This window comes from Xiphias gladius, chromosome 10 (genome assembly GCF_016859285.1).
Source record: "Xiphias gladius isolate SHS-SW01 ecotype Sanya breed wild chromosome 10, ASM1685928v1, whole genome shotgun sequence".
Lineage (NCBI taxonomy): Eukaryota > Metazoa > Chordata > Actinopteri > Istiophoriformes > Xiphiidae > Xiphias > Xiphias gladius.
Window position 1 is genome coordinate 16779510 of NC_053409.1, and position 20744 is coordinate 16800253.

Genomic DNA, 20744 nt, shown 5'->3' on the forward strand with positions numbered 1-20744 from the left:
GTAATTTCCCAGGCCTGCTACTACCAACAGCTCCTGGCTTTCCTACTTCCAATGTAATCTTATAAGCACAGGAGTGAATTATGCCAAGCCTTTAAGTATAAAAAAGGCCATGTGTAAAACACTACTATACCTTGCACTTTTAAAAGTTAATAGGCAAACTAAACCAAACTAAAAGCCTATTGAGGTTGACTCATGCCCGTGTCAAGCATTTTACAGAAACTAAGCAGAGGCAACAGCCTGATGAAGCTGAATGAACTGATCTGAATTCCTTTTATTTCTCCAGAATTCAATTTTGGACAAAACTACCGTGTGGGACTCTTTTAAACAAGCTTTTTTTTTTTTCACTGAACAGCTGTGAATATAATGTTGCAGTTCCACAGCATGACACTACAGTATGTTTACAAATGGATTTCTTAAAGGATAAGGCTGGTCATATTCTTGTTATTTGTAACTGTCAACAAATCCCAGCAAGAGACCAAAACCAACAATGTGTTGTGTCTGTTTTTGAATACTTTCCAACTTTCCTACCCTGTCTGTGGCACTTAGCTTCAACACCATTGCTTCCTACTGTATACTGTATATGTATATATTTTAAAATGGGTTGCAAAGATATACTCCTTTTTAAAAAAAAAGGCAAAATAATTTTCCACAACATCTGGGCACTAGTTTTTAGCAAATGTTACTTCAACAGGAACAAAAAATTGTATTTTGGGGGACTATTTATACCCACGGATTGTGAACATTTATGGTAGCAGGACGGTGTATGAAAGATCAAAATAAACTACAATGGCCATTTTTCTTTGTAAGGAAGGAACATGTCACTCAACTGTGTGGCTCATTTATGTGTTATAAATAGTTTTTCAACAACAATGGAGTTATGTGGCACAGAGGAATAAGCCGTATCATGCTTCAGAATCAGTTCATTATTGGTTTTGGTCTTTTCATCGGATTTGTTGACAATAAGAAAGATGTAAAATATCATCAGACTTATCCTTTAATATCTGCACTTGACAATGCAGTTATGTTGACCTTTGTAAGTCCCAGGTATTCATATTGTTATTACATGTTTTCATTCTGCTGAGCCTCAATCTCTGCTTTAAACAAACACACAAACATATACAGATCCATAAGAAAAAACCAGCCTTGAACCTGCATCTTAACCAGCTATTCACCTTCTTAAACATACTTATTTTCCTTGAGAAACACTGAAAATTACAAGCTTCCTCATTCACCTCAAATAAACTGGTGATGGGATCCGTAAGTGGCAGTACAAAGAGTTATAAATTGTTTTTTTTTTTTCACCTTTTCACAATGCCAGGAGGAATATAGCCCCATTACACTCTTGAGGGTCGCTTTTAGTGTTGGAAGGTAGTGCTTACACAGGCTTTACAATGTGTATCATTATAGCTCGCCATATAAGGAAGTGGCTGGGATGAGAAAGGGAAAGAAAGAGGAGGTCACTAAGGCTGTCAGTTTCAGATGGAAGGGAGGACTAAAGATCAGCACTCAATTATCACCACTTAACTGAAGGGAACCTTCCTTCTTATTCTTGCCACCTGTTTGTGAAAACGGCTTTTTGAACCTGTTGTTCAACATACAATAGCCTGATACCTTTTCCTTTTTTTTTCTTTTCCAGTCAGCTAACTCCCGCTTTAAAGTTCCCTTTTTTGAAGAAGAAGAAGAAGAAATTTTAGACCCAACTATCGCACAAAAATCACTAATGTCACTCCTAACCAAACACATATACCAAGACAAAACAGTGATAAACCGCCACCTCGACAGTGATTTGTCATTTAGAAGTGATTCGTCTGGTGCTGTCCCATCTCCTGGCTGAGTAAGACATCACATGTCAGCAGTGATTGACAGTCCCCATGTCTGTCAGTTAGCTGCAGGGGAGCTGCAGGGAAAGATAAGGACATCTATCTGTGTAGTCCCTAATGGCAGGCTGGGGTCACGTGAAGGTCCCTTCCAACCATGATGATATCTGTATTTAGTAGGCCTGGATTTACTCCTACTATAACACCTGTCCTCAGCTGACCTTTCAACCCTACCTGACCCCTACCACTTATTTTGATCGCTGTGTGATCCATTATTAAATACTGTGTGTGGGAAAGAGTAAACATGCTTACATGTAGCAGAGATAAAACTACCGATCATAAGTTTAGTTTTTAAGATTAGTTTTCTAAATTTTAAGGTATGACTTTGTTGAGCAAAAATCTTAAAAGAGTATTAAAACCTACGTCCATGTGGAAATAGCCTTACTTTTTAGGAAAATTTAATGTAAGTCATGTAACTTTTTTTTCATATCAATTAGTTCTTGCATAACATTTCAGGGTTACTCTTTTTTGTACTCTAAATTTTGCTTTCTTTACCTGCTGCTTGCATCTGCCATGAAAAAGGTCTATTTACCTGCATGGTACTCTGTCCAGTCCACTGTGTGGCATCCCTTTGTATTTGTTGTCAGTTATTGTAAGGGTAATAAACATTAAATCCAGACTATAAATGTTTGCAATTGTTATCACTTCAAGTGTAGTTACATTGCTTATCCCTATCTTTAAAAAGTTTGAAGGTATTTAAGGAGCATGCCACTGATTTTACACATGAAGTTCTGTTTATTTATCACGAGGAGTACTACACAGCCACTGAAAACAGTTTTATAATGTCTTTTGTGGCTCTTGAGGGAGCTTTCTGAAGTTTAACAAAATAACCCTGATGATGTCATCAGGGTTGTCTAATCTTGAGCTTGAGACTTGCCTGCATAACAAACTGGAAGTGCGAAGTTTGAAAGAAGTGGCAATGGGGAAATTTAGGGCCCAGTGTTTTTTTACCACTACTGCTTTGATTATGACCATTTCTTATGTATGTATATATATGTATGTATATGTGTGTGTGTGTGTGTGTGTGTGTGTGTGTGTGTGTGTGTGTCTATATATATATATATATATATATATATATATATATATATATATATATATAATATGTGTATATCTATATCTCTATTTCTATATAGAGATATAGATGTGTGTGTGTGTGTGTGTGTGTGTGTGCGTGTGTATATGTGTGTATATGTGTGTATATGCATATGTGTGTGTGTGCATGTGTATATATGTCTTTAGGAATCCCTTAACTATCTGAAAGTGCAGTGCTAAATTTCAGGAGTGCCCATTTAAATGGTGAGATTATCCTACCTTGAACTAGATGACGTCTGAGGGACCAAGAAGCAGCTCTTCTCGGCAGTATAAAACTGCTCCAAAGAAGGATGTCTGGTCTAATGAAACTACTTATATTAATAATTTCATAGTTGAAGAAATTAAATTACAACCAGTTACTGTCATGAAGGTTATAATGTGCCGTTTTTGTTTAAACTGTTTTAGAGAGGTGTCGATTCAAATGTATGGTCATTTTGGATGCTGCAGTTTGTGGTACTGTTGAATGGTATATTTTGTCCACCCTATTTATGTCAGTGAGGGTAGGTTAAATAACTGAGTATTTAACCCTCAGGCATTTTGGCACCCATGAAAACAAATATCCTAGCCTATGCTAGGCCAAGTATTATTTTTTCAGACCCTCTGACAAGGCAACATCGTAAAATTCTGCTTTTTCATCTTTTAAATTAGCAATATGCGGCTAAATGAGAAGAAGCCCTCGATACGCTCAACTGTGCCAGACTGCACAATACCATAAGTGTGTTAGCAGATTTAAGTGCCCTTTACTTTTATCTCTCCAAATCTCCTTATTTGGGTTTAAACAAAAGCAAATGGAGAATAAGGCATTACAGGGGGTAGTACAGGAGGAGGGGCAAGTCCGGCACCACTTAACCTCTAAGTACCTTGTTTTTAAATCCCTCAACATATGTAGTCTGGACCTCAGATCTGTGTCAGAGTTTGTTTAAATGTGTTTAACTGAATAGCTCTTTTGTAATGTTATTAGCACAGCATTACCATGTTGACTGTTACAGTTAAGAGGTTCAGGTGCCCTGTTGTGTCTGGGTGGTACAGTATATGCTATACAGATCCACATGGAGCCATCTGAAGTTAAATGACTTTACCAAAGCATTTGAAGATGGATGAGTTTAGAGGCAAACAGGACAAATGCTTAAACTAGAACACATTTTAATTACAGTATAGGTTTCACTGTGCATCTGCCACTACAATGTCAGGAAAACACTCTCTGATGAACTAATGGAGGTAGTGTGTGCATGTGTTTGTCTATGGGCATGTGTTGGCATGTTTGACTGTTGTTTGTTTCTTAAAAGGAAGGCCCTCTGAGTTCAACCAGGGTACTTTAGTGAACTGACTTACCCTGTTTCTGTTCCCAGTATAACAGGTAATTAGAGTCACTAAAACACAGCCTCGCCTTGGGATTATACGATATTACATCATTTAAACATGATTAATTTATGAAATAGAATTTAAGATTAAGAGTTTTAGATAGGATTCTGGTATTAATCCAGGGCAAAAGGTATAAAAACAGACTGGTAAGGATTGATACAGAAAACTAAAAACAATGGCTCCAAATCCGGAAGAAGACTTTGTCTGTGAAAGAAGAGAGGGAAAAATGCAAATAGCAACGGGAAATTACACAGTCGAACAACAGGACATTTAAAGGAGAAACGAGACAGAAAGAGTTTGGGGTGGGGTGTAAAGGGTAAGAGAGAACGCCTTGCTTATTATCTCAATCATCAAGCGGAATAATAGGACAACAAAAAGCCTGAGTGTGCCCAAACCTACCAGCCAGCCAGTGGGCCTGCTTGTCTGCCTACCAGTCGGGCCTGATGTGGTTAAAAAGAGTTTGGCTAATCGACTATGCTCTCGCCGTCCCCACCCCAGTGACCCTGAACAGCCATCTTCCTCTCCCCGCGAGACCCCTGCAGAGCAAACACTGCAGGGACATTAAACACTCATACACATTTTTAACCATTATCCTAAATGGCAAGGACTGTTCTTTTCTCCTTCCATAAGGTTTGAGCCATTGAATAAACTCAAATGACAATCCATCAATTTATTTCTACTTAGGTTGGTGAATAATGGCGCAATATCCGTCCTGGAAGGAGCATTGGGGAGTACAGATAAGTTCATGAAAAATTGACATCATTTGTTTCAGTAGGGATCTGGAATTTCCTTTTTAGATCCTAAATACTGCATGGTCTGCCAGCTTTTCTGCTGCCCCATTTCACCCTCCTACTAAACACTTTAGCATGGCTATGTGGCAGTAACACGGGCAGTATGCAAGACCCATTGTTGCTCTAAATACTCAAGAGCTACCGTCTCCCCAGAGGAATATCATTTGAATTGTAGCTATATCTTAACCACCTGTAACATGTGAACTAAGTTTGATCCCTCGAACATTTCCTGTCCCCGAAGAGAACATAAGCCTCTGTAGTAAAAGGAACATAAGATTCCCGTGTGTGGATTTCCTTTAATTACAATAACATTCCCAGTTAATTATATACAAAGTATTTTAACAGCCCAGGTAGCCTGACCTACTGTGTCAGATATGATTTAAGGACAAACAACAAGATATAATAGAAAACAAATACAAATAGAACTGTCAAGTACATTACAAAAAAGTAAGCATATGTAATTATATACCAAATAAGAAAGCAGCCATAGTATTACTACACTAAATTGATTAAATAAAAGAATAAAAAACATTTTTTATTCTACTTTATAATTTGAGGTACGTATACTTTACCTGAGTATTTCAATTTTATGCTACATTATATTTCTAATCCACTACGCTTCATAGAGAAATACTGTGCTTTTTAATTCACTACATCAATTTGTCAGCTATAATATCTATTTACTTTACACAATCAGATTTTGCACAGATTAAACTACCCAACAATATATAAAGTAGTTACAAATAGCTTCACCTTCACCACCTACAACATTGAAATGCTATTCAGACATTAATGCTACCATAATTATACAATAATATATTCACATAATATCCATGAAATAATATATTTTAGCAATGAAATATACATAAAACCAAATTTTATATATATATATATATATATATATATCTTTGTGTGTGTATATAAAAATGTGTGTGTGTGTGTGTGTGTGTGTGTGTGTGTGTGTGTGTGTGTGTGTGTGTGTGTATCAGATCAATAAGTAAAAACTACAATAAAATTAAAAACACAGTAATTAAAGATAGAAAAATGTACAAATGCAAATGTCCAAAAAGTAATGTGCGAGGTAGAATCTCCAGCCTCTTAACATTAGCATACAGCAGGTCCGGGGTCCCGTCTCCTCTGGTGCAGTGTACTCCACAACTGAGTGAAAGTGGGGACAGTCTTGTCCACCTGAACTCCCTGGAGATCATGTAGAAAGTCTTGGGGTGCAGAGTCTGTAGTCTCGTGGCAACAGAGTGAATGACGTCACAAGAGGTTGCTGGGTTAATGGAGGGTTGGATGTAAGCACCAACCGAAACAGCGTGTGAGAACTCTCTGGATATGTAGTAAGGACGCAGCCCCACGGCTAACAGTTTAATGTTTTGGCTGCCGAAACGTTACATTTCCTGTCTGCCAGAACCGTGTCAAAGCCGTCGATGGTAGCGAAAGGATACAGAGTATATTCCCGTAGCCATGTGTCTTTGAACCACATAACACTGCACTCACAAAATCCCTTAGATTCCTTACTAGGGCCGCTAGCTCATCCAGCATATTAGTGATCTCACGTTGCGCATGATAACAGGATGGAGACACACTCCTCTCCGTCAGTCTCTGTTGTCTGGACCGAGCTCTCTTCTGCATCCTCTGTGTGTCCTCCTCTGATTTCTGTGGGGTTGTCTGTTGTTCTTGTTGCCGTGCCGGCTGGCTTCAATGCGATCAGCTGGCCCCTGGTGTAAACAATGCGACCTTGGAGTTGCTGAATGATAGCATTCAAAAAAAGTAGCTGAAGAAGTAATTTCACGGTGAAAGGACATGTTCAGAAATCGTGCAGCTTAAATAAGGTATTAGTAAAAATGTGAGGAAGTATGACAAAAAGAAGAAAGTTCAAAAGTTGTGTTAATTTTCAGATTTTTCCAAGAAACTGCAAGAGGCTGCATGCACTTCACCAAATGCACACATAAAAAAAAAAAGAAATGAAATGGGAAAAAAAAGGAGTTCTACTGATAATAGAGTATTTTTACATTGTGGTATAGCACTATGGGGCAGTGGTTTTATGAGTGGGCCCAAATTGGAGTTGACTCCAAGCTAGCAAACAAGGATGCAAACAAATCACAATTTAAGACATTGGGAAAAATCTGCTTCGTGCATTTTATAGAGAAACACTGTAAACATAACTTTTTTTGATGTAAGAAAACTCTGCAGGGCACCTTTTAAGTGAAAGATCTTAGCATGTTATCCACCACTGTCTGTAAATCAGGTGAAACAGTTAGCTCTTTCCAAGTGGCCCTAACTTAAAAGGTCTACCAGGCAGTTAAGAAAACAATAGCCCACTTCTGTCAGATGATCCTTCCAACTCCCTACTGGCTTAATGGAGGAGGGAGCAAGTTGGCGTGCTGACTTCCTGTGCGTGTGTGTGTGTGCGTACAAGTTTGTGATAGCGAGGTGATTGTTAATTTACATCCGTTCATTGCCATCCCCTGGTTTTAATTCCGCCATTAGAGCGTTAAAGGAACTGTTGGCAGAGGCCCCATTACTCTGTTACTAGGGGATGTTGGAATGAAACAGTGTTATTATATAAATACCACTGCACTTTTGACTCCAGGAAGCTACTTCCTGAGGTGTAACCCTTAGTCATTCAGGGACCTGATTTACAGTAACTGGCCAGGGGTGGACGTGATTCTCTAACACTTTATTTCACCCCTCTGCACTCCTTCCCTCCTCTCTCTCTTTCTCCTTCCCACCCTTCACAGACACCCAGGTTTCTCATCTAATTTTAGGACTGGAAATCTCACTCTTTGACATGTCCTGGGGTTGATTTTCACCTCGACCAACGGCACAGCTGTCCATCCATGATACGTCCAGAGGCGAGATGTTCTGCTTTATTAAAAAGTGTGAATATAAAAAAAAGGAGAGAGGGAAAGAGTGAGACACGCACACACACAAAGAGGTACAATGGCAGAGACTGTTAACATACATCTGTCCAATTTGTACATGCAGAGATACAGCCTTGCACTAGCTGGGGCTGAGGCGTGTTTGTTTGAATTATATTTTTCTATGGGTAGCGTACAAATCCATAGAAAAAAGGATGCTGTTGTGAATCCATTCATCTGACAAACTTCTCATGCAATTTGAGGTAAAAGACAATAACAATTTACATGACAGAGAGAGAGAGAGAGAGAGGGGAGGAAAAAAAGATGCAAACTCCCCGCCAATCAAGCTTGCTTTTGTGTACACCAAAGCAGATAAAAAATAACCTGACTTTAGAATCAAAAGATTAAAACAAAAGCTCCCTTGTCGAGTGCCTGTAATAGCATCATCTCTCTGGCTACTGATTATATAGAAAACAACTGCAATTACATTTCTGGGCTCACAAGAGAGAGGCGAAGAGGCAAAACCGGGCCCAGGAGAGATGATTAATATTCTTGTTTTTATACAGATGCAGCCAATGTACTGACAACCACACCGTGTCACTGGTTCCCTCATCAGCCAAATGCAAAGCATGACCACCAGGAGAAGAAGGAAAAAAAAAAAAGAAATAAAATGGCTTTGTGTTTCTGGCAGTGAATCTCAAAAGCATAGGCGTCCCACTCCTTTTCTTCTGGTCTCACATTTGATGACAGAGGTGTTTTAATTTAAATGTGAAAATCCCAGTTCTCAGAATGAGAATGATGCTATTTCCCCCCTAGTGAGTCTTTGGAGAAATCCTCAGCTCCCCTGCGCCTTCGTAACTCCTAATTTATTTCAAGAGTGTGTGTGATTAGAAAAACCCTCCTAAATTACTGTATCGCACAAAACAGTATAATTAAATTAATATTGGATGTAATAATTACTTTGTGGATTCTCATTTTTCATACACACAGCTGCTTTGTTGCCTGAACCATTAGCATTTGTCTGCTGCAATTAACAAAGACTCTAATGAGATTTCTGCGTATGCGTGTGTGTGTGTGTGTGTGTGTGTGTGTGTGTGTGTGTGTGTGTGTGTGTGTGTGTGTGTGTGTGTGTGTGTGTGTGTGTGTGTGTGTGTGTGTGTGAGCGTGACTTTATGGGGCCTTGTTTGAGTGAGTGAGTGAGTGAGTGAGTGAGTGAGTGCTTATTCGCGCAGATTTGACTGCATAGTGTGGGTTGGCAGGCACATACCTCACACGTACAAATATATAACAGCTCTGGATTTCATGACACGTTAAAAGGGTTTTGTCACTGCAGGTTTTTTACGAGTATCTTAGGACAGAGTAATTTAGCCTCAATGAGAACATGAACTTTAAGGAAAAGGTGGAAAAGTTCCCACTTTTTAATGACTAAAGGTTGAAGAATCTCTGTGGTGCCAAGAAAGGTACATTACTCTCAATCTCAACTGTAATGTATTCCGCTACTTGTGAAAAATAGCTACATTTGTCTAATGCATGTCATGGAACTGACTTAATTCTGAATGATGATCCTGTCCACCGATTTCATTCACATTCTCACGCTTACCAAGGACATGAGTCATTTTGTTTCAGCTTTAATAGTTGGAATTTTATATTCATGGTTACTTGGGTAAAGAGTTTAACCCTGGTGTTTAGGCTCGGTTACGTATATCCAATTCAAATTCGCTCTAAGAGTTTCGCATCTGCAACAAATAAATTCCATTACGTTAATAACATGGCGAAGTATGTCAGTTAGTCAGTAAGTGTCACATAATGTTTGCAGGTTTGGGACGTGCTCAACCTCCTCCAGTGGTCCTTGAGATAACCCTGTCCATTTGAAATGGCTACAGTGTGTGTCAGTTGTCTCTGTGTATTCTGACAGGCAGGTGAACCTCTCTTTTCTTCAAACAGGACAACAGTCTCCTTCTCGCTCCCACTCACTGTCTGTCTCTCTCTCTCTCTCTTCTTCTGTCTACAACACGACACACTTCTGTGCCAGTACTGTCACTGCGGATGAAAATGTCCCCTAGTTATCTGCCTGTGTAATTGCTGTCTTGTTTGGTTAGGAGATTAGAGGGCTGACACTCTTTGTGTGGTCTTGCAGATTGAACAAACAGGCACCAGTAGGAACCCCTGTCCAAAAATCACAAGACAGACTCTCGTCTGTGTGATGATAGCGAGCCAGATGGACTGGCGCAGGTGATAACTGTGGTGGTTGGCGTGTTGATGGGCCATGTTAGGCTTTGACGATGTAGCCTCATTTGAAAGCCATTCCGCGCCGTGCTTTTACATTTCCAGATATGAGAGCTGAAGTTTTCCTGCAGAGGGAAGATGAGTATTTGGACACCTCTGCTCATGACTGCATACAGATTACACCAAATGACTTTGATTTATTAGTAACATAGAAGAAATGATTTAATAGTTAAATTTGTCAAAACTCTTTTGAGTTCCCTCAGAGCCACAGTCTCTTTAGCGTACTGTATAGAACTGCTGCTCCTCTCCCAAGTGGTGAAGTCTGGTTTGGTCTTTTGTGTGCTGTCGCTAGTCAGAAGTGACAGGCTATATTTCAGCAGCCTGCACTTTTCCTCCCTGTCTCCGAGGGTGGTATCCCATCAACAGTGGAGCCTCAGCCTCAGCCCCAGCCCCGTACAATACTACACTCAGGTCCTCACTATTAAGGCAAATTTCCATCCCAAGCCCGCCAATCTCCTTTGGCCTCCGTGCTTTTATTTCCCTCTTCTTTCTCCTTTTCCCTTTTTCTTTTTGCTGTCCTCCCTTTCGTGAAAAGCGGAGGGAATGCCAGTCTCCTCTTGTCACGGTGGTTCCCATCAGTGGGGCAAAGCTCAGGGATCATGTTTGATATTGTCAGATGGCCTGGAAAATTAAAAACCCAATTAAAGTGGCAGTCCAGAGGTCAGCTCTTCTGCATATCAAAAGCTCTCCTCTGGCTATTCTGCACAAATTATATCCATTAACAGCTCACTTTGCTTAGGCTGCAACAGCACAGCACTTAGGGAGTAATAAGTGCTTTCCCCTCTCTCTGTTCCATTTCAAATGTAAACCTCTCAGACAGAGGAAATAGCGACGAACAAATCATCACCAAAACATTTTTCGTTGTGTCTTTCTTTGACCAAGACACAAAGGTCTGTCTTGGGTTTATTATTAATGTAGCGAGAGAAAGAAAAATACAACCAGGAGTTTATTTTTAGATATGTTGCCTCCTAACTCTTTTTCTCCTCTTTCTCCTTTGTTCACACATGACATGCTACATTTCTGCTCGTATTTATCTTTTGCTTTTGAGAAATAGCCACCAACCAAGCCTCCCATTTCTCTTTCACTTTCTCTATCTCTCCCTTTTTCTTTTGTGTTCCCTGTTTTACCCACGATTCATTAATTCCTGTACAGTGCTAGGGAAAGGACAGAGAAAAATGGCCAACCAAGCTTAATGGCATGCGTCTCGGGCCAGGCCATTAATATTCAGCTTAATGTTTCTGATAACGGGACTGGGGGCCATGAGGAGCCGCTGGCCCAGACAGCCTTATTAAGCAGCTGGAGTGGAATGATGCCCGCTCACGTCGGGGATCAAATGCAAGAGTAAACACATATGCACGCACACACACTCGCACGCACACGCACACACACACACACACACACACACGCACACACCCACACCCACTCACAGTAAAGACAGTTGTGTTCGGGACTTCGGCATCGGGATCTTCCCACCAAATCGCTCCCACCATGTGCCCTCTTTTTATCTGTGTCAGTAGCAGCGTCAAAGGTTCGGTTAGCTGAAGTAATTGTTTGTAAATGTATCAAACGGTCCTGTGACAATGTGCCGGTTCATTGTCATAGGTTGGTCAGCTTATTAAATGTTTATATTCCCACAAATGAACATAACCTTGACATTTTTTTCTCTCTCACATTTTCCTTTTTCCCTTCCCCTTTCTCTTTCTCCAACGAGCCACAAGTTCTCTGCATTGGGTCTTTTAGCTCCATCTCATTTACATTTAATGACATGATAATACACATTAGCAGACTATTTCAAATAATTACAGCCTTTCAATCGCTTTTTACCCTCACCTCGCTCCCCCAAATGTTCTTCTATATCCTACAAGCTCTTTTCTTTTTTCTTCTTCTAAACTTTCATATTTCTAATGGCAATAATAGAAAATGCTTTTCCTCAGAAACAATGTATAATAATATGTCACAGGGACATGGAAAAGAAAAAAGATTGAGCAATTTTCGGAACTGGTGCAGGGCGGGTGGTGAATAGGACATTAAGTTCTTTTCTGTGGTAGTGGCAGTGGGTTTTTTTTTTTTTTTTTCCCCCCCTGCCACACTGACGAGGTGTGACGACGTAGCTAACAGCAGCCGAGCACACAGGAAGGTGACAGCTCTTCTGTTCGGCCAGCCGTGGGCCGATGCTGAATAAGAACTGCTGCAATTCTCCCTTAAGTTCAAAGAATCCACTCAGTAAACAGGCTGAGAGTTGACTATATTATGATTCCCTCATATTTATCTTGTTTCGCAGTAGCACTTAGCTCTGTCACAAAGTATGAGGAGAGTCTGACATGCTGTGGACAATTACAGATAAAGAGGGAGAAGAAGAGAGGAGTTGAGATAAATAACTGATAGGATGTTGATTGACAGGTGCAAAATAAAAATTGTTCAACAGATTATTATGAATAATCAAAAGTATAACAAATAAAAGAATTGGTAATAAAAGCTACACTAAATTGAAAGAATAACTGTGTATTACAACTTTGGTTTTATTTTTACAGTTTTGACCAACAATTTTCATCTGTTATAATAACATCAAATTCTTCAGTTATTACTGGTCAGATGATCAGACAAGCTGCAAACACCAACAGTTTAGCCAGGTTACCTAGACCACTTTATTTGGAGGTAAAACCAAAAGTGACCGTACCTGTACTGTCTGATAAAGGCTGTCGATGGTATTTTAAAATAAAGCCTAAAATATTACCCTTCTTGGCTACAGAACTTTCAGTTAATGTTGAATGATGTTTTTCATCCTGGTGTCCATGAATCTACTTTTGAATCTATTTAGTAATGTGTATGAGGGCCTTTTCAATTTAAGGAACATAATCACCCAGTGGTCCCTCTATGGTCCTTTAAAATGCCCTCCACTTCCTTTGCACTTATGGTACCCTGCAGAGTGATCATTGGACCTAATGACTCTGTAAAAAGCCGGCTGACCATCCCGTTCCAATCCTACACCTTGTTTAACGGATGGCAAGAGACACTATTGGCTGAGCCTAAACCCATTTGAATTTAGGCAAAAGGTGTGAAAGATGACTCATTGTCAAGCCGTATTACTTTTTCTATTGCTTTGTGCTTGTTCTACCAGGGAATGCCAATGTTTTTAACATGCTAGTAGTTATAGATAGAGTAGAGGTGGTTTCAGGCTGTGTGATTTGTTGTTTTGTTGAGCATATTTTTTCATCATTTCTGAGGCTGCTGCTTGTCTCACAGTCAAGTTATTTTGCAGTTTTTGGGACTGATGCATCAATTCAGGCACCGACTATTTTCAGCCTTGTGTTGCTTTGAAAATGTGCAAATCTAACCGCTGACTGTCAGACTTCCGCAAGACCTGACACATCAATAACTTACATTCAACTTGATATGGTCCACCTTAGGGGTATACAGCAGAAACGGTATAGAAAGTACACCGGTAGGAAATTGCCTTACAGTATGGGTTGTGACTATACTGTGGTGACCGGCAGAACCCTCGCAGATCTAAAGTGGCAATGGCATAACTACACCTGTGGGAGGGAGCGATGCACTAAACCGTGCCCAGTCTGCCGAAAACAAAAGGGAGAAGATTCGTTGCAGGCTTCGTCATCATTAGCCTGCCCCGGCGAATCGTCTGGAAAATGTGAGAGCCCACGCTGCTTCGTTTGGAAAGGAAGAAATGGCTGAAAGTGCTGCACACAACGATAGATACTGTGAAATTACCATCCGTGCTTTAAATTATACCGTGAAATAACTTTTAGGCCATAGCCCTAGTCCACTTGCCTTATGTGACTATGACTTCAAACCTGCAACCTCCAATTTACACATTCTCTGTAGGAATAGAAAACATTTTTATTTGAACAGCACTGTTGTGTGCACCATCTCTGTAAATGTTCATATTTTAGTGTCTTGACCCACATGTCACTGTGATCTGAAGTCTTTTTAAACTTGACGTCTGCACTTGATACACATTACCATCTGACGGCTTATACTTGAATGCATGTGAGAAACATGACTGAACTGTCCAATGGACACTGGACGTGCTAACATGCTGCCTAAATGCCCAGGCTAGTGTAGACTCTGTAGATGTGAAACTACTCCAACTAACCAATAGAGGACTTTTAAATTTTAAAGCCAAAGAAAAAGGAGGAAGAGAAGCTGAAATATTTTAATTTTCTATTATGTAGCTTAATATTTACATTGTATTATTACCATATGACAAACAGACAGAATGTTATCTTTATATTAGCACATTCTTGTTTAGGAATATATCTCCATATATGTGTCTCTTTACATGTGTGTGAGCGTATGCATCCTTGTGTTAATGTGTACTTGGGTTGGGATGAAGGGACTTGTAAATGAAATCAAGGTTTCTATAGTCTCTATTTTTTTTCCATAATAGTGTGTGAAAGAATTAGCCATGTGGAAGAGTAAGCAGAGCTCCCTCGTGGTGCCGCTATGAATCTATTCCTCGCAGTTGCACTGTACTGGTCAAACAAATTAAATTACGACAGCAGTATGTACGTAATTTTATGTAAATTATGGTGTTAATGTTCTGCGTCGTGCTGTTGATGATGGGCTGGTGTGCTCCTCCTCTGGTGGCTCTCGTCTGCGGGCCTGGCAATCACCGGCTGGAAATGAACATGTATATTTGCCAAGAACAGTCGACGGTCTGCTCCAATTTTTTTTTTTCCCTCTACAGTCTGTACATTCAAAAGGATTTAACATATCTCAGTTGGCTTCAGGCTAGAACAGTAGTGGGACTTTGTAATAGAGGAGAGGGTGGTTAAGATGCACAGACCTATTGCTGTCAGTACAGATATATCCATATTTGGGAGTTTTTCGGCCAAGAGGAACATTTGTTTGGACGCTTACAGCAATACAACAACCATTATCTTGTGGATGTTATCGGGCAATGAATATTACATATGATGTATTCTAATGTAAAGCATTACATGTTAATTTCGCATGTGCTTCTAAGACATTGTTTTGTATGACTTTCAAGCTGGGAATGTAACAATTACAAAACAGATTGATGGATTTACAGACGCGGGTTTACCTAAGCACATATCGACTTTCATTTCCTTTCTCCACCGAAAACCTCGGCTGCCATCCTCCCTCCCATCCTCCTTCACGTTCCCCTTCTCTGGCTGCTACAATTTATACGGCCACGGAGGAGTGCAGAATTTACACTGGATTTTTGCTTCAGCCATCTATGGAATTAAGAAGTGTATCCTTGCATTTCATTAAATCTTGCCTAATGAGATGACTGTCTCTCCCCAAAGAGCAGATGATAGAGTACCCTATGCCACGGTGCATAATTTAGTATGGTGAGGTTAAATGCTGGAACTGACTCATGTTTCACAGAGGACCCTATCCAGCAGTTAAATCAACTCATATAAATATTGCCAACTGCCAGCCGAATTCACCTGCCCACTTAGAGCTTGCATCCAAACTAATGGATCATTTGTTGGCTCATAATGCAAAAGAATGGAGATGCATAGAAACTGGTGTCTTTGCCTGTGCACTGCTTTCCAAACCTGCACACAGATTCTCACGTATTGTGATTTTAACTGGCTTTCTACTGTGAGGAGTAGTAAAATGTATCAGCTAACCTTATTATCACTGAAGTTGAGACATTTGGTACTTACTCAAGTAAAAGTAATGATACCACATTGTAAAAATACTCCATTGCAAGTAAAAGTCCTTCCATTTAAAATTTAATCAAGTGTAAATAAACACGCATTAATGGAGATCGGGAGTCCCATTTGAACGTGTTCTATAATCTATAGCGGAAAGTAACTAAGTCCATTTACTCAAGTATAGTACTTGTGGTACATCTTCAACATAAAATATGGCTTACAGGTAAATGCATCAATAATGTTCCAATAATATAATATATATCTATATTGTTATTACACTCTTTCTGCAAAATGAGTACTTTTAATTTTGATACTTTTATGTATATTTTGCTGTACTTATGTACTTTTACTCTGCAGAAGTTTTACTTGAAACAGAGTATTTGACATTGTGATATCATTACTTTTACTTAAGTAAAGGATCCAAGCACTTCTTCAACCACTGTAAATTATTATATGCGATAAATCATTGGATTATTATTACCCATGCATTATCCTGTAAACAGCATAATGTTGTGGCTTGTCAAGTTGGCGTTAATTGTAACTACTTTATATTCTGTTGGATAATGGTCATTTACATGCTTTGCACTGCAAAAAATTCTCCATTTTAAAAAGTATTTATTTATTAGTTACTGAGTTGTGAAAGTCTTTTTTCTTTTTCTCAAAAAAAAAGTGGAAAAATCTGCCAGTCCAGTTAAATTATTTTAATGTTTTCAATAGGAATCAATTTGTTTTCAAGAATTTTCAGAAAACAGTGTGAAGGAAGACAGGATAAGAGGAAGGGCTCCTCCAGTATCATGAAAGTGACACTTGATGTTGTAAAAATTAATGAAACCAGTTGATTTCTCTCAGAAAAAGGTTGAAATAACCTAACCACAGAACCGCAGAGGTTTTCACCTGTTTTAAGAAAATGAGATTTCTAGAAATCAATCTGCAGTGTGTGCAGTATTTGCAGTATTTAAAGTACTAAATTTACAAAGTAACTATTTTTTATAGCTTAGATGTAGCAGAGTTAAATACACAATATTTCCCTTTGAAATCTAGAGGGGTAAAAGTATTGCATGGCATAAAATGGAAATGCTCGAGTAAATTACAAGTGCCTGAATTGTACTCATTGTGTAGACCCTTTTTTTCAAATACCACTTTTGCATTATTTGAACTAGGTTAAATTATTGTGTCAGAATTTTTTGCAAGTCTATGTATTGCATTTTTTTATTATTGCATTCTCTCTGCTGTGTCTATGGCTGCGAGTTGGAAAATACACAATGAGTGGTGATAATCAGTTTGATACATATTTCAGACAAAATTATATTACTATAATGAGGTGCCCCACATGGCTCATGCACTTTGAAGGAAGCATTTCCGATGAATTAGTGTAATTACCAGAGATGAGAAAAGTAACCAAATTTCCTTTCATGAGTTCATCTGAGCTGTGGTTTCACCACACACACTTATTCACACAGATTGAGAGAGAGTGTGTGTGTGTGTGTGTGTGTGTGTGTGTGTGTGTGTGTGTGTGTGTGTGTGTGTGTGTGTGTGTGTGTGTGTGTGTGTGTGTGTGTGTGTGTGTGTGTGTGGTGGGGGAGGCATAAAAATCATTGAGAACTTGAGTGGGGTTCATGCCTGATTTGATCATCACTTCGAATTGGAAGATAATTTTCATAAAGCCTTTCAAATGGCTGACAGCTTCTGTCCTCCATTCTGGTCTCTCTCTTTCACCATATTTTTCCTTGTTTTAAAAGATGCCCTCGGCAGAAGGGGAGTGATTGGAAGGGATGCTGGGAGTTTGCTGATATTCCAGGTATTTTAAGCTTTTGGGTCCACAAGGGTGTAATGGACTTATTCTCAAGCAGTTCTTGTCTCTCTAATTAGTGGTCCCCCCTCGAGCCGTAACAAGGGCACTGACGAGAGAGGCTTTTTCCCAATGATAATGTGAATGGATACCTGCAGGGGGAGATTTCTGCACTGTTCCTCATCCTGTCAGCCACTCTGGGTAACACTGGGGCTTAATGAACCTGAAAACAAGACACTGTGTGTGGTGAGGGGAGTGTGTGTGTGTGTGTGTGTGTGTGTGTGTGTGTGTGTGTGTGTGTGTGTGTGTGTGTGTGTGTGTGTGTGTGTGTGTGTGTGTGTGTGTGTGTCTGTGTGTCTGTGTGTGTGTCTGTGTGTGTGTCTGTGTGTGTGTCTGTGTCTGTGTGTGTACGTAAATCCAGATGGGTACTGTACAGCACCTCAGAGCTGGCTGGGGTATATTTGAAAATAAAAAATACAGTGCATCTCTGGTGAGAGATAGGCAGTCTGCGTTACCATGATGAAGTAAATTATTTGTCTGTGTGTTTTGGATTTCATGGAGTACGCCAGCTGTAAAAGTGAAACACGCATTGGCATCCCGCCACATTCACAGAGGCACAGATTACCTTGTGTGAAAGTGCAAGAATCCAAATCAAACCACGTCTTTCCCGCTAGAAACACAAGAGCCGCTGAACATGTAATGTGATATGTCCTGTATGTCCTGCCTACGAGATGGTTTGACTGATAGGTTGACACCATGGGGATGCATATCTAGGATGCATGCAATGTCACAAATGTCTTGTGTGATCGATTGAATGCTGCACTGTCTGAGTGAGAGGTCATTGCTCTCGAATATACAGCCGGGGTGGGGGGGGCGCAACAGAATGCCTGGTCAGCACATGGTCACATTTTGGATGCACCATGTTTCCCTCACCTCCTGTGTGGGTAATGAGCTGTTTTGTTGGTGGAGCACACGTCACTCCATGTGACATTAGACTCAGGCAGTGCTGCCAGAGCCTACCCTGTGCTTTATCTTGGGCCCTTCCAATGAGGGGCCGCAACTATGTTCTCAAGCTTGCTGACAGTGAATGATGTGTTTGTTTATCATGGTGGATAGGTGTCATGTCAGGCATGCATTAAGTCCTTGCAAAGTGAGCCGTGCATTTTTTTTTCTCTGATAATAGTGCTGTGGACCAAAGCAGCGAAGCACTCGCTTGATGATAAAGCAATGGGGAAAGTCTATGATGGACTAAACAAAGTGAAAAAAAATTGGATGGAATAAAGGATGAGTAGGAGAAAGATGGGCAGGTTGCGTGTGAGAGAGGTAGAAAGACAAAGAGACAGAAAGAGGGAAAGACTGAGAGACAGAGATGGAGGAAGGGAGCCACAGATGTGGCAGGGCCTCAGGCGATACAAGTCATTATGGTATAAACTGCTGCGGTGGTGATGTTGTAGGGAGAGCAGAGAGGTCACCAGCTCAGGGTGTGTCAAGCAATACATGCACGCATACACATAAGCAGACACACATACACAGAGGAAACTGAGAGAACATCTGGATATGTGCCACCTGCCTAGAGGAAGTCATCTAGTTTACACGCAGTACAGGAGGGGGTTTGTCCCTTCCTGGATGTGCAACCTTCATGCAAGCCTGCACCACTGGGAGAGGATGGAGGATGAAGTGGAGAGTGAAGAGCATGCAAGGCAAATGCCACACTTTACACGGATTAAGTGTTAAAGTAAACACGGATATCGTGAGCTAGGACAGGAAATGGGGAGAAATACACACCGCCATCTCTCCCCTATCATGTCACCACAGTTGCCTACTTTACTCAGCTGCAAGGCGCTGGTCCAAGGTGTGGGATGGATGCTTACTGACAAGGGCTATATCCATTGCAAACACACTCAAGGGCATTAATTGAGAAAATAGAACGGTTTTAAAATTTAAGGTAAAAGATTAGATTAAGATTAGACTATGATTTTGTTTTAAGGGTTTTTACGTCTGTATGCTTTCGTGAGCCTAAAAGAAAGAAAGCAAGAAAGAAGGGAGGAAAAAAAGAAAGACAGGAGCCACAAAACTCAGCACAAAGTATTGACCATCTGGCTCCAGCCCAAGCTAGCGTGCCACAAAACAATTGCATTCATTAGGTTAATTTATCATGGTGGTAAGCTCAATTTACTTTTGCTTGTGTGAGCGTGGCTCATTAAGATTCAGTCTGCCGTTTCCTCAGGCCGTCTTGTGATCATTCACACAGGGTTCACGCATTTTGGACCAGATAGGAAGCACTCCAGGGTTATCTGCCAGACCTAAACTGTTTAAATAAAGGCAGCAAAAGAAGAGGTGGAGAGAGGGATTATGGTGGCAAATGAGAGAATGAGAATAGGATGGGGGGGGAGTGTCAGCGGAGGAGTGATCTGAAGAAGGAATGCCGTTGAACAGAAGTGGAGAAAGAAAGGCTTGGCTCTCAGTTAACAGAATGGATGTCGTGGAGCCGTGGTGGAGGAGGAATGGAGAAAGAGCAAGGGAAGGGAGGCACGTGACTAAATGTATTCTGATAACTGAACAGCAGATGTCTCGCATGGAGCTCCTTTGTTGCCTGAACAGCAGGACACTGCACTTCAGTGGGCTCACTTCACACCGCATTCATTTGCCTGCCAGCTGCCAATTTAGGGTAGAGAGAGTGAAAAAGAAGGAGGGAGAGAGAGAGAGAGGAGGGAGGCTCACACCAGTCCGTCCCTCCCTTCCCTCGGCATGTCTTGCAGAGAGGCTGCCATTCCGTTCTCTCTTCCCCCGGTGGCCTCTACAATTAGTGATCTGCATAACCACCCACACCTCCACGCACTGCTCTCACAGAGCAGAGGGGGAGCTGCCTTTGTCTTTTGGCTGCTGTACAATGAGTTGCTTTGGACTTGGCTGGAAGCCAGGAACTGTGGCACAAAACTGCATGTTCTTGATGGATGACGAATACTCCGGGAGTCTTGTTTCCTCATGGAGCTGATTTGGCAGGTTAGAGATGAACTGCTGCAGCAGCCATCAAA